We start from the raw sequence: 13,385 nt of genomic DNA, 5'->3' as shown, positions 1-13,385 counted from the left end.
GGTTCAGTGATGGAAGTAGTTTTATCTAAGAAGAACTTTGAAAGGCAGGTTATGTAATTTTCAGTCTGTAACAGATCACTGAGGGCAAACTTAACCCACCACAGTTTGAATATACACCTATATTGGGAGCCCTGATTTTTATCAGATCCATAATGTAGGTAATATTTTAGGACTCTGGCTTCCATGCATCCAGTATTTTATCTAATATTCCTCCCTCTTCACCATATTTTCTTCATAGGAAGCTTGGAAATAAAACTTAGATAACTTCTCCAAAATAATAACATAAAAATGCAATGTCTTTAATCATTGGATCTCTCATAGTCCACCTTTTAAAATGGACCAAGAAATATCCTGCCCTGCTCCTTCTCATACTGGGTCTCTGTATCTTCAGCATAGTAGTAAATTTATCCACTCCAGGATTCGAATGGTGATCCAGGCTGTCACCCACGACTTTCCTGGCAAATTCACCTAGCTTTCTCCCATTGAACAGGTAGCTCAACAGTTCTTGACATTTATGGGCACTAATTCATTTCTCATTTTCATCAGACAGGTTTTATTCAGCCCAGCCAGGGAGCCCCTGCATCCCAAGGTAGTTGCAAAGCTCATAAGCATCAGTAGGTAGGGGCTATAACTCCTCACAACTGTAAGTAGCTGTATGAAGACCGAGGCCTCCACATTCTTAATAGCTCATAAAAATTATAGACATTTATCTTTCAGGGGAAAAAGGAGCAGGAGATTAGGGCATGGCCAACTGGCTGAGAAAGGGGGTGTTATCTGTCAATCACAGAGGTCCAGGACACAGGCACAGAACATAGTTCCAAACCCTGCGCCTGGGGCCAACCAGAAAGTGCTGTCTTTAATTCTTCTGGCATGAAATCAAGCAGGTCTTTAATAGGATGGCCTAGATGTGACCTCAGCCTAGAAAATAAGCAATAAGAAAGCCTCCACCATTAACCTCGTGGCCACTGTGAGCTTTCTCAGGTGCCTGCTTTCACTCTGCAGAGCATACTTCTTTTTCTACCTTTAAAAAATGTAAAAACTTGGTATCCTTTCCATATGTCTTCTCAAGATTTTTATTCAGGACACCAAGGACCTGGAAAGAGTCTGAGGAAACCAGATTCTGGTAACAGTGGCATCAGAATCTCTTTGACTAAGGCCCCCTTCATACTGAAACTTCTCAGGCTGGCTTTCTGAAGGTCACACCCAGATGGATTACAGTCCTCTAAATCAGTTCCATTCTGACTCACTCCTCTGAGGTTACAGCCCTTAAACTTTGTATTTTTTGAGATAGTAACTCTCAGGCTAATTCCTGTCACCCAACTTCCATCAATATGCACAGCTTTCCAATTGTCACCTCCTAAATTGGCTTTAATGCCAAAGGGATCCTCAAAATTACAGAGTTTCAGTGAAGCACCTTCTGCATTAGAATGAGACATCTTGGCTCCCTGGAGATTTGTGAAATCAAGCACGGATCCAAAAAGATCAGCTCATCCCAAGTGTGCATAGCAGAAATTTGCATGTATATGGTGGCATTGGCTGAAATTGACCATTGTGAAGTGAATGTGTTGAAGGTCCAAATGAGAAACACCAGCACCATTGGTTTAAACCCACGCAACACAATTCTGACTTGGTTGGAGTGGCTAGCAGAAACTGCTCAAATTGTTTTGTGGATGTTGGTGAATGGTCCTCTAGTGGTTGGGAATTCTTTATCACTACTTCTAGTCATTCAATCAATGAATCAATACCAAGAATCTGGCTTCTTCTGACATACTCAACAAGTCAGTGCTAACATTTATAATAAATTGTGCACAATGCCAGTAGGTCAAAGTGGGTTCAAAGTACTCAGGACTTTGTTCAGTTAAGAATGCTCCTCTATGATCTTATTTCCCCAGATACCTTTGTCCTTGAACATGTGGACCAACATAATGTTATTTCATTAAACATAATGTCTATTCATTAAAGCACTCCTAAGAATTCAGAGAAAAATTGATTTATCCGTGTGTTTTGACAAATAAACATGTAAGTCAATAGTGGGCTTGCTCTCAGCTCTTTCAAAAAGATTCACTCTGTAACCTGGTAGGAGTGGCATGTGTAGTTGTAGAGTGCCTCCCTATAACATTGGATGCTAGCTAGTCTGTCTGGGAGCCTATAGCCCTTTGAGTGGCTTAGAATCTGTCTGAGGATCTTTCCATTCTTGGGGCTGCCATTAAGGGCCATAGTCACCCTCCTCATCACACTGCCCCAGTGGATCCTGAGTGAGCTGCTGCCCTACCACATGGCCCTCCTCCCACCTTTTTCTCCCCCTGCCCTTCCTCTCCTTCCACTCAGACAGGCTCTTCTCCCTTTAACACTTCTTTTCCTTTGTTTTCCATACTATTTCCAAGCTTGTGTCCTCTTGCCTATCTTATCCACCTTCTTCTTACTTGCCTGTTTAGGATATGGATTAACTATGATATTCTTTAAGAAGCCGCCTCTGATCCCATTTCCAGATGAGATAAGGTGAGTTTTCTTTATGCACCCAGAACACTCCATAGCTACTTCGTACAGCATCCTTTCTATAGTAAGTGCAAGGCTGTCTACCTTCAACTCTGAACCCTTCAGAAGTAGAAATTGAGGCTTACGCATAAATACATGAGCAGGGTCTCAAGCAATACTCCACTTACCAAGGACATATTTTCAAATGAAAGAATAAATGAATGAAAGAAATACTGTGGGGGAAGAGAAGGGACACCAACCAAAGTAAAATGACTTCACAAATCTGAGTACATGCCCAAGGACCAAGGGATCACTCTCTTTTGCTGGTACATTAGGCAGGGCAATACCCAGGAATATGGTTTGGAGAGCATAGGGCTACCATTTTTATAAAATAATTAGCCTCTTCCACAACTTCATTGGAGTTTGAGGAAAGGAGGCAAAAGAGAGTAAAGTCTTACCTCACTCCTAAATAATATTCTTTCAGAAAAGAAAGAAAAACCTTTTTCTGAGTCCAGAGCTCATTTCTGGGTCTTTCTTTGCCAAAATTTCACCATCTTAAGCAAGTTCTTTTGTGTCCTGAGACTTGATTTCCACACATATCGAGTGTGAATTAAAAGCACTTTATAGTCTGAATTCCACTGTGGGTTCTCATGGCTTCTTTCTTGGGTTGACTTTGCTTCTTGTCTGCAGTGTTCATCAGATATTCCACATTTCTGGATTCTCCAGCTTCCTGGAGTATGCACTGCATTTTTGCCTTGGTTTTCATGCATTATGTTCTTCCCTCTCAGGGGCACACTGCCTGTCCTTCCAGGCATCCTTCTGAAATCTTGGTGGAAGCCTCCCTGCCTTCACAACTGTTGCATTCTGCATGCACATAAAACCAGCACTATACAGATGCCAAGATGTGCCATTCGCTTCAGCAGTAGCTAAGCCCCCTTGAATAATGACTACAGCAGCCTTTGAGTACTTGGGTGGTTGAGCACTATGAAATGAATCCCAACAAACCAATTCCCTAGGCAACGCCTTCCAAGAATAGTAACCTGAGGCACTCTTCTCAAAGCAGGTCTTTTCCTTTTGGATCCTCAAGGCTGTGAAGGCTGAAGTCTTACAGATTTCTGAGATACCTTAAACACATCCTTTCTATTGTCCTGTTACAAAGTACTTGGGTTCTTCAGCAGCCATGTTCTCTTTTGCTCCAATTTTGTAGGCCTATCTTTCTGACAAGACTAAAAACTTTCCAATGGTTTTTTTGCTTTCGATTTTAGTATAAGTCTGGCCAATAGCCATCAGCAGTACTCACCTGGACATTGGGCAGCCTTGTAATTTCCTCTTCCAGATTACTAAATCTGCCATCCATAATCTTAGTCTCACTGCAAAGTGAACAAAGTTAGAGAAAATTTCAGTCACCAATTTCCTGTGGGAATTGGGCCCAGAAGTTCAGAACAGAGTTATGGTGTGTAATACACGTGGATCATTCTTTTCGTAACTAATTGGTCAATTAATGCTGTAGTAACTGCTTATGCTTTTCATTCCACAGGTGCATTTGGTCATTTAAAATTAATTTTTATAATGAAAGCTACATTAATAGAAACTTGTCACATTTTCAAGGAAGAGGAGAGATAGTTGAAACAAGCAAATAAAGTTTTAGTCACGATTTTGGTCATCAGCACCCCTCACAGAATAGCTAGAACAGAGTTTAGCACTTTGTAAGTTACAGTCTTATTCTGTTTATCTCTTACCTTGAAAAACAATGAAAGGTTGGCTTTTGGGAGAAATAGTGAACTAGAAATCATTTAATAAAAATCACGTAGTCCTACTGAATATACTTAATAATTAGCAGTAGCACATATTCCTCCTATGTGTTAGGCTTTCATGTCAGTCTGCTTGTACTTAAAAGGACCACTCTTTCGTTCTGAGCTATTATCATGAATGTATTTTGTTTTTTCTTGGCCAGCTTTGATCCTTCACTTTGTATAATAATGGCAATAACATAATTTTTAATTGAAAAATGTTTTAAATTGAGAAAGTGATACAACTCATGGAGAAAAATTAGCTCTTGTTTATAAATGAAGGATCTTGATTTTAGGAAAAAATGGGCTCATTAATATTGTTTATTTTTTTATTGAGGCTTTTTGAAACAGTTTTGCCATGCATTCCTCGCTGGCATCCTGATCCTCCTGCCTCATCAATATTCTATTTACTGCACACAGTTAGTGTTTATTGAGTACATACTTTGTTCTGGGCTCTTGTAATTTCCTGTTTTTATCCTCTTGTACCTAGGCAGTAGGTATAACTAGTATGGCTAGTTTGTGTATGAGGCCATAGAAGTTTCATGAGGAGGAGGAAGCTTCCCCAGGATCTAGGCATGATGACTGATGGAGATGCAAGTCTGACCTGGCCTCTGGCCCCTGTTCTGCCCAGGGGTCTTTCTCTTGCTTCCCACATTACAACCTCAGTCCAAGCCAGACTGTGTATTGGCATGAAATTTTCCCAAAGGTCACAATATATCCTTTATGTGTGCTGTCCAAGGCAAACTATTGCCTGGTGGTCACCCTTTTCCCTACTGGCTTATCTGTGGAGTGACCAGGAGGTGAAGGACACTGTTCTTACACATGATATTGCTAACAGATTAATTATGGGTGAACTTGAGTTCTCATTTTTGGGCCCAGGAGAGTGAACATTGCCTAAGAATAGTCCAGAGTTTATTTGAGGCAAACTATTTAAAAAAGTAAATTTTATCCCTTCCTCTATTCATTTCACTTTGTCTCTGACTTTTTCTTGGCATTATTCAATTTTTCCAGCTTCCTTATCATTTAAAATACTTTTATTGACTTTCTAATGTGTACCTGGACTTGTGCTTTATTCTGGGCATATGGAGATAAATAGGGTATGTCTTATTTGTGGATTCACGCATATCAACAAGCAAGTACAGTGTGGTCTGATAAATGCAATAAAAGATTCTTTTTTTCTTGTTTTTTTGGTACTGGGGATCAAACTCAGGACCTTGTACTTGCAAATCAGGCAGCAGCACCACTAAGCTAAATCCCTGGCCCAAAAGATTCTTAAAGGGGGAGAAAAATCAGAAGGGAGGCAGGCAGGGAGCAATCAGCCATTCCTAACAGTGAGGCTGGGTGGCTCAGAGTGAGGTTTCCAGAACCAGAGAAAGTTCTTATGTAACAAGAGGCAGAAGAATCAGTGTAGCTGGTGGTTCAGAGGCCTGTATGAGTGGGCTCATGCTTGAAACTGTGGGTGATATGGGCATCGACTAGTAGATGGAGAAGACCGGATGTGAAACAGAATAGCCTACAGCACACAGATACAAAAGGGGTTTTATGTCATGCTGAAAAGCTGGTACTTTCTTCTGTTTTCCTGACTGGGCAAAGCCAAGGGAGGACTTTAATCAGGAAGGATTTTAATGAAGGCAGTAGTTGAGCCAATGAAGAAATTTTACTCAGGGTAGCTGCATTATGAATTTTTTTGTTCCCAAGGTTCATTCTTTTGGCTTTTGCAGAATTATGACCCAATACGGCAGATACTGGAGACACAGTTTGAGGATGATACCAGAGCACAAGACAAGAAGGGCCTAAATTAATATAAATTCAGCAAGAAAGAAGACAGGGTTCAAAAACTGGATAAAACAACCATGAGAACACAGACAAAAATGCTGTTGACCACTCAGCTGGCAAGATTTCTGACAAACAACAGCCCACACAGGTGGTGATGCTGTTGACCAAGAGAGGGAGTCAGGTCCATCATCTCTGAGATGGGGGAAACTAAACATTGGGTTTGTCTTTGAAGATGTTTTCATTTGAAATTACAGTGAGACATCCAGGTGGAAACAGAGAATGTGAGGGTGAACTATAATGTGGGGGATCAGAAACATTCATCTGGGCTGGGTGTCAGCATATATGTGGTAATTAAAAGCTTCTTGCAAACACTAAGGAGGGAGGTTAGTGGCACAACAATATCTAAAGGTCATGAAAGGCATAAGAGAGAAAGAGAGAGTTCCTAGAGGGTTTAAGTGAAACCAGCAGAGAAGGATTTTGCTAAAGGCACGGGAGAAAGGGCTTTACAGAATTAAATGTCAGCATAGCACCAGGCAGTAAGATAAAGAGAGAGAAGGGTCAGCTGGCTGTTGCAGTCAGTGGTCACCAGAGACACCGGAGAAGCAGGGTCTACAGGGAGACAGGGCCCAAAGCCAAAAAATAGGTTGTTAGGGAGTAAACAAGGATTGAGCAAGGGGGATGGAAGGAGTTTATGCCTTAAGAAGCTGGAAGTAGAGAGGCCAAGTGGTGTGGTCGAAGGTTACAAGTTCCTCAGTGCTGGAGCTGTGTGTCACGTGATCGGACGCTTTAAAATGCCCTTGGGGCTTTCTTTCCCTTTCTCATTATTGAATTTATTCACACATTTATTGTTCACCTGTTCTATTCTAGATGACTTGGAGCTCCATGCCTTAGGCAGTGTATCCTATAGGTCCAGTTATGGGTGACTGTCAAGAACCGTGAAAGGAGCCGGGCATGGTGGTGCACACACCTGTAATCTCAGCACTTGGGAGGCTGAGGCAGGAGGATCGCTATGAGTTTGAGACCAGCCTAGGCTATATAGTGAGTTTCAGTTCAGTCTCAACTACATAGTGAGACCCTGTCTCAAAAAACCAAAAAAAAAGAACAGTGAAAGGCCTGAGACTTCCTTCCCTCCACAGCCAGGTGAAGGTGCTTTCTGGCCCCCTCCTGTGGAGACATTGGTAGTAACCAAAGCAGCACCACCCTCAGCTCCTTGAGCCTCACTTTCCACGGGGTGCCAGGACCAGGGTCCTGAGACATTCATACACACACACACAGACACAGACACACACACACAGACACACACACACACACTAGCATTACAGGAAAGAAATCTTGACTTTAGGGAGATTGAATCTTTTCTAATTGGCAAAGCATGCCTGACCTTTGCCCTGGAGAGGGATGTTAACCCTGTTGTACCAGACTGAAAACCCTCCTCTCTCTGAAGACAGACATGTGCAGCGTCCATGGCTGTGTGTGAGACGGGTGCCTTTCAAAGCCAGTACGAAGGGTGGCAATACCTATCTCTGTAGAATGGGAAGGAATGCAAGAGATACATGAAAAACTGCCTCCTAGCACTCATATGGTGTGAGTTACCATTTACCCAATGTTCATCTTTTCCTGCTTAGTCACAAAACTCTGTATATGTCAGAGACACACCCAGAGAAAGACTGCGACAGCTGCATCTCCAGGGGTCTTCTCCCAATCTTGAAAACCGTAGTCACACTGCAGAAAGGGAGGAACAAGACGACAGGGCTCTGGGTGCTCGATGACTTTATGCTTATCTTAGCATTAAGAGTGGATAAACATCTCTGGCTTCATCGACCACAGTTGGGTTTTGTTATTGGGAGCTACGCATTAATAGTTATCATTAGTAAGTGAATGTAAGTATTAATAGAGAAGAAAAGAATGAGAACTAACCAATAGTCAACCTAAGAGGCTAAAGCTATAATCTTGATTTTGCTACTAACTGTGTTGCCTTGTTCATGGCAGCTCGCTTTAGGGAGCTTCGTAATTCTCAGTTAAACATTATGAACTTTATAGTTGTAATAGTTTCATTCTTAAGTTCTTAAAACTCCTTTTAATTTTCAGTTTTAGAAAGCTCACTTGATGTGTATCCTATTTTCTTTTTTTATTTGGAATTTTTCTTATAAAATTCACACATAACAAAAGAGAATTCACGGTAATGACCACATATGCATCCAAGATACAAGTAGGACACCAAAACGTTAACAGCAGTGAGCACAGGAAGGCAGCAAGCTTGTTCTGCAAAGGGTGCGGTTACCAGGGCCTCGGGCCTCTTAGAAGGGGCCTTGATGTGTCCCCAGGTGAGCACCAGAACCCACAGGAACCCTCACTGAGGCAGAGGGGCCCTGAGAAGGCAGGAGACAGGGGCAGTGAGCGCCCCCTGCAGTCCATCTCAGGGGCTACAGCGTGGCTCACAGTCTCCCCTCTCGTTTTCCTAGGGCCACAGCGCTCTGTAAGTGTGTGCATAGGGGTGGACCTAAGCAGCACCAGGGGACCTCGCTCAGATTTGTCCTGTTGGAGACAGGGGAGTCAGTGGGTGACCGCCTCCAGCTGCTTTGGAAGCTGCCCTAGGTAGTTCTTCACTCAGGCTTCTCCTAGCTGGTGAGCACGCCTGGTCTTTTCTGCGGAGCCTTTTTCTCTCGAACAGATGCCCATCTAAAACCATTTGGATGAAAAGCCCAGGCAATCTCTTAATATTCCATGTTCCTTCTCCCAGCATCTGAATATGTACCCCGGTCAGGTGATCTAACATGGCGGCACAGCTTTCTAATGCATCTTCAGTCATCTTGAAGTTTGATAGGGAAAGGACTTAACTGAAATTTCTCAAAGTATCGCACATATCTTGCATGTCATAGTGTCAGCATTCCTGGAGCTTAACATATGGATTGGCATGCAGTAGCTCCTCAAAAGCACTTGCCCAGTGAGCAGACACCCCACTTACAGAACAGGATGTTAAGGACAAAGGGCAGGTGTCTTGGGGCCCTGCTTGATTTCATCTGACAGACTACATTCTTCACTGCCTCATGCAGTGTGGCTGAGAAGATTTCATATAAAACAAACCCTTGATGTTTGTTTTATGTAAAGCCTTGATAATTAAAATAGAAGAGGTCAGATAGGAAATATTAGTACTTGAGCTAAATTGTTTTTTTATTATCCTGTAAAAAACACAATAGGTCATTTGTTCCTTGGAAATACCTGTCAGATTAAATTATGCCCTTGTTTGTATAAATTGATATTGGATAATGAGTTTTCACTGAGTGACTACATTTTTTTTCTCTTTGCTGAAAAGTTCCAATCACTTTAACCTTTTCTCATGAATTCTGTGTTCTATGCTCTTAATCACTCTTTTTGTTCTTTTATGAGATTGAATAAAAATGCTAACCGGCAGCAAATATCATAGGATGATTTTAAATGAATATTGGACCTTAGCTGGTCCAATGGTGACTTTAGCATAAGATTCAGTTTTTTACGATTTATAAGAATAGTTTTCCACCTTACTAATACATGAAATTGCCTTTAAATTCACATCAGTCTGTGGGTCCATGATGTAGGCTAAACTGTATATCTAGTTAAAGTATATATCTAACTAATGTCAGCCAGACCAAAGAGCAAGTTGACAGGTGGAATATTTTTATTCAATCTAGATTTTCCATTTCACCACTAATGAATCCATCTGTTCATTCCTCCAAACAGCATGTGTTCTCTCCTCATTCTGTACCAGGTTCCATGCTAAAGGCCCCGATGCTCTCCTAAGATCCAGTGTCAAGACTTCGATAAACCAACAGTTTTAATAGAGCACAACCAACACCAAGACATAAGGACAGCAATTCCCTGTGGTGCAGCTGCGTTCAGGTGTCCTGAAGGATGAGCAGTTAACAGGGAAAAGAGGTAGCTGAGCAACTTCTGCATGATATAATTCTAGCACATGTAAGCTGAATGAAAGTTTTTTTTTCTTCAGATAGTATCAGTTTATTTCTTTTGTCCTAGCTTTCTTTTTAACCATGCCATCCTTTACTCTCAAAAATGCTCTGTAAAATTGCATGGTAATCTTTGATCACGGGACAAGAGTTAAATGCCACTCTGGAGGTAGCACAGGGTGTTGATGGGAGCCCTGGGAAAACACCAAAAAGAAGCTTCTAACCCACTGGTAATGTAAATGACTTACGTCTCAAAACTGAAGAGGGAAATATCTACATGGCTGGTTTGTTTGTTTGTTTGTTTTTTGGGAATTGAAAACATGACCTCACGCTTCCGAGGTAGGTGCTGTGCCACTGAGCTACATCCTGGCCCCCATACGTGACTGTTTTAACAGGCTGGCCTAAGCGAGTATGGACAACCCAGTTACACTGGTGTGGAAATGAAGATGTCAAATGAAAAATCAAGTTGGGTCCAGGAAAAATCAGTTTTTCTTGTGTGCAGTTAAGGGGTAGGAACAATCAATATTTTATGCCTTTGGAGAGGAAACAATGTCGATTGATTCACAAATGAAGCAGACCTAGACAGCTGGGCGTTCTGCTGGAAGAAGGGCTAGGCTGCCATACAAATGAATACCAAAGCCATTCAGGTAAAAAAGCTACCGCAGAAATTCTTGTGGAACTTGGAGATATGCCAGTAAAATGCTTGCCCATAGTAGAAAGACATAGAGGCACATTCAATGGCTTGAGGCATTTTTCCCCTTTAGACAAATTTAGTTATCTTAGAGGATATCTGAACTTCAAAAGCAAAACTCAGTTCAAGATCAGACCGCACTGACAGTTATACCGTGTTCTGCAAAAATGAAACTTCCCAGTGTTAGTGAGCTTGTGGGAGGAGTGCCGTGAATGGAGAATAATTTGGCCGGGAGACCCTAGTAAGCTAAAGAGGAGAGCAGGGGCACTGAAGAAGAAAGTTCCATTTTCACTTATCCATGGATTCTTCTGCACTGGCCAGGGGAGGAGGGGAAAAAGATAGGTTCTGAGAAATAGCATGCATTTTGGAGGGTCAGGAATAAAAGAAGGAAGAAGGGCCGAGAAACCATATTTTCACATATCTCCATTGTTGGTAGCGACTCTGTGATGTGCAATACCATTTGATTCCAACCGTGATCTGGAATAGACATGACTGACAAACCCATAGTTCAGGAAGTTTAAGTGACTGGTACCAGTTTGGGGTACACACAATTGATGATGCCTCAAGAAAACATAGTTCATTGAAAGTCCAATGATTATGTTATTTCTTCCCTTCATTTTTCTTGAGGCTTCTTTGTTCTAAAAAAATAACACTGTTTGATGCATGAAGTTGGTTAAAGGAGAGGAGGTTCCAGATGTAAAGACAAGCATGATTCACATGCTATTCTAGTGAAGGGGAGAGGTTGTTTAAAAATATCTTCCATCACTGCCAGAATTGGCAGTGATATTGCACAAACTTCTTTGCATCAGAACAAATAATCGAAACAAAGATGGGATTGAGCTGAGGATACTATCATGTCCTCTGTAAAACAATAACAAGAAAATTCATCCTGAGCCCTGCATCTGTTAGAGTTAGTAGTTGCAACCAACACTTGAAGTTTTTGGTTAATTGAAGCAGAGAAAGAAAGAAAAGCCAAAACACTGGTTTTCAGAAAGCAGGAGAGCAGGGAGCTTTTGGAGTCGAGAGGTTTCTTCTGTGACCTTTCATGGGGATGAAAATCCAACCTACAGAAAGAGAGCTGCTAAAAGGTGCAGTTTGGACAGGGCCCTGTTTTGAGGAATAAAGTATTTCGATTGGCAATGAAGGATATAGTTTCCCAAAGCAAGTTATTTTAAAGAACACATGATATTGCCACAAAACGTCTTAAGGATCTTATTTCTCACCATCATAATTTTAATGCTCTTTTCCTGCATATTGTTTTCCTAGGACTGTCATAACAAGGCCCCAAAGATTGAGGGGTTTGAAACGACAGAGATGTATTCTTTCAGAGTCCTGGAGACTGAAAGTCTGAAACTAAGACATTGGCATGGGTTTGCTCCTTTCAAAGGCTTGAAGGGAAAATATTTTCTTCCTCTTCCTGGTTTCTGGTGGCTTCTGGCAGTTCTTGGTACTGCTGGGCTTGTAGCTGCATCAAGCCAATCTCACAGTTTCTTTTCTGTATTCATGTGCTCTCTTCTCATAAGGACGCCAGTCATTGGTTTTAGATCTCATTCTAACCCACTGTGATCTCACCCTACCAATTACATATGCAAAGGTCCTATTTCCATATAAGGTCCCATTGTGAAGATCCAGATTGCTGAGGATTTTGGAAGGATGCTACTTAAATGTATATATACAAATTCTGCTTTCCTTTGGAACCATTTGCCTCCTTTTACCAGAAACTAATTACATCATCTTCATATTACCAAATTCAAAGTGCTTTCATATAGGCTTATGGGTATACTTACCCACAGTCCATAAGTGGCTGGTCCACTGAAGGTACGGAATCACTTTACCTAATGAGTAAGTAAAGGAAGAATGAATTGGTAAATGAATAAGGAGGGAAAACAACTACAAAGGACTCAGGAATGACACTTGGCACATGGCCCTGTACGAGAACCCCACAAGCCTGGCATGCACCTAACAACACTGTTATGGCAACAGCAAACAAAATCACATTTCCTGTCCCCCAGGAGGGTTTACAATGAGCTGAATATGGAACAGATTGACTTTGATTCCACGTCGATTCTTCCAAGTTCTCAGATAAAACAGTTTACAGCACCCATGTGTTGGCCTTGCACTTCTCCGATTCTCCTTCCTGTGGCCCCGCCACATCATGCAGCCCTGTTGACCTCCCTCTGCCTTGGCCAGCTTCCTCTCCTCTCACACCCATTGCAGAGGAGTTTGCTTTTCCTTCAAGGATTTATTTCTATACTCTGCTTGTCTTACTGAATTTACATCTTCTCCTCCAGCTTCAAAGGTTTGCCTCAGCTACAACTTCACCTCCTTAGCAGTGGCCACTTTCTTCTTTGAAGTTGAATGTTCATGGAAGAGAGATGCTATGTGTTTTGGCCCCTTCTCCCCATCTGTGGTGTCAGGAGATAGGGAAAACAATGACTGCACCAATGATTTTATGAGAGAAACCTGATATTCTAGATATAAGGAGTCAGCCCACTTCCTTGCTAAAACCAGAAGAAACATGATCCTGATTTTAGACTGTGATCCTTAGGCATTGCTCTGTCATGGAAATGTTTTCAGGCACAAGAGGACAAGTGTATAGCCCCACAAATCACCCAAGGGAGGCAGGCAGCAGGCCGTCTTCCACTGTTGACCCTCAATTCCCACAATATAACCTTCCTCCCGCTGCTGGGCCTGCCCTGATCGCACTTCGAG

General features: G+C 41.9%; 1 pseudogene; it reads right to left on the bottom strand.

Moving 5' to 3' along the window:
- Positions 1 to 1,073: 1,073 nt before the first annotated feature.
- Positions 1,074 to 2,179, bottom strand: LOC104853333 (annotated as a pseudogene).
- Between the last annotated feature and the right edge of the window lie 11,206 nt (positions 2,180 to 13,385).

Source organism: Fukomys damarensis, unplaced genomic scaffold (assembly GCF_012274545.1).
Source record: "Fukomys damarensis isolate Sample0158 unplaced genomic scaffold, DMR_v1.0_HiC HiC_scaffold_5, whole genome shotgun sequence".
NCBI lineage: Eukaryota > Metazoa > Chordata > Mammalia > Rodentia > Bathyergidae > Fukomys > Fukomys damarensis.
Note: the sequence above shows the minus strand (reverse complement) of the source record. Positions and strands in the feature narration are given on the sequence as shown.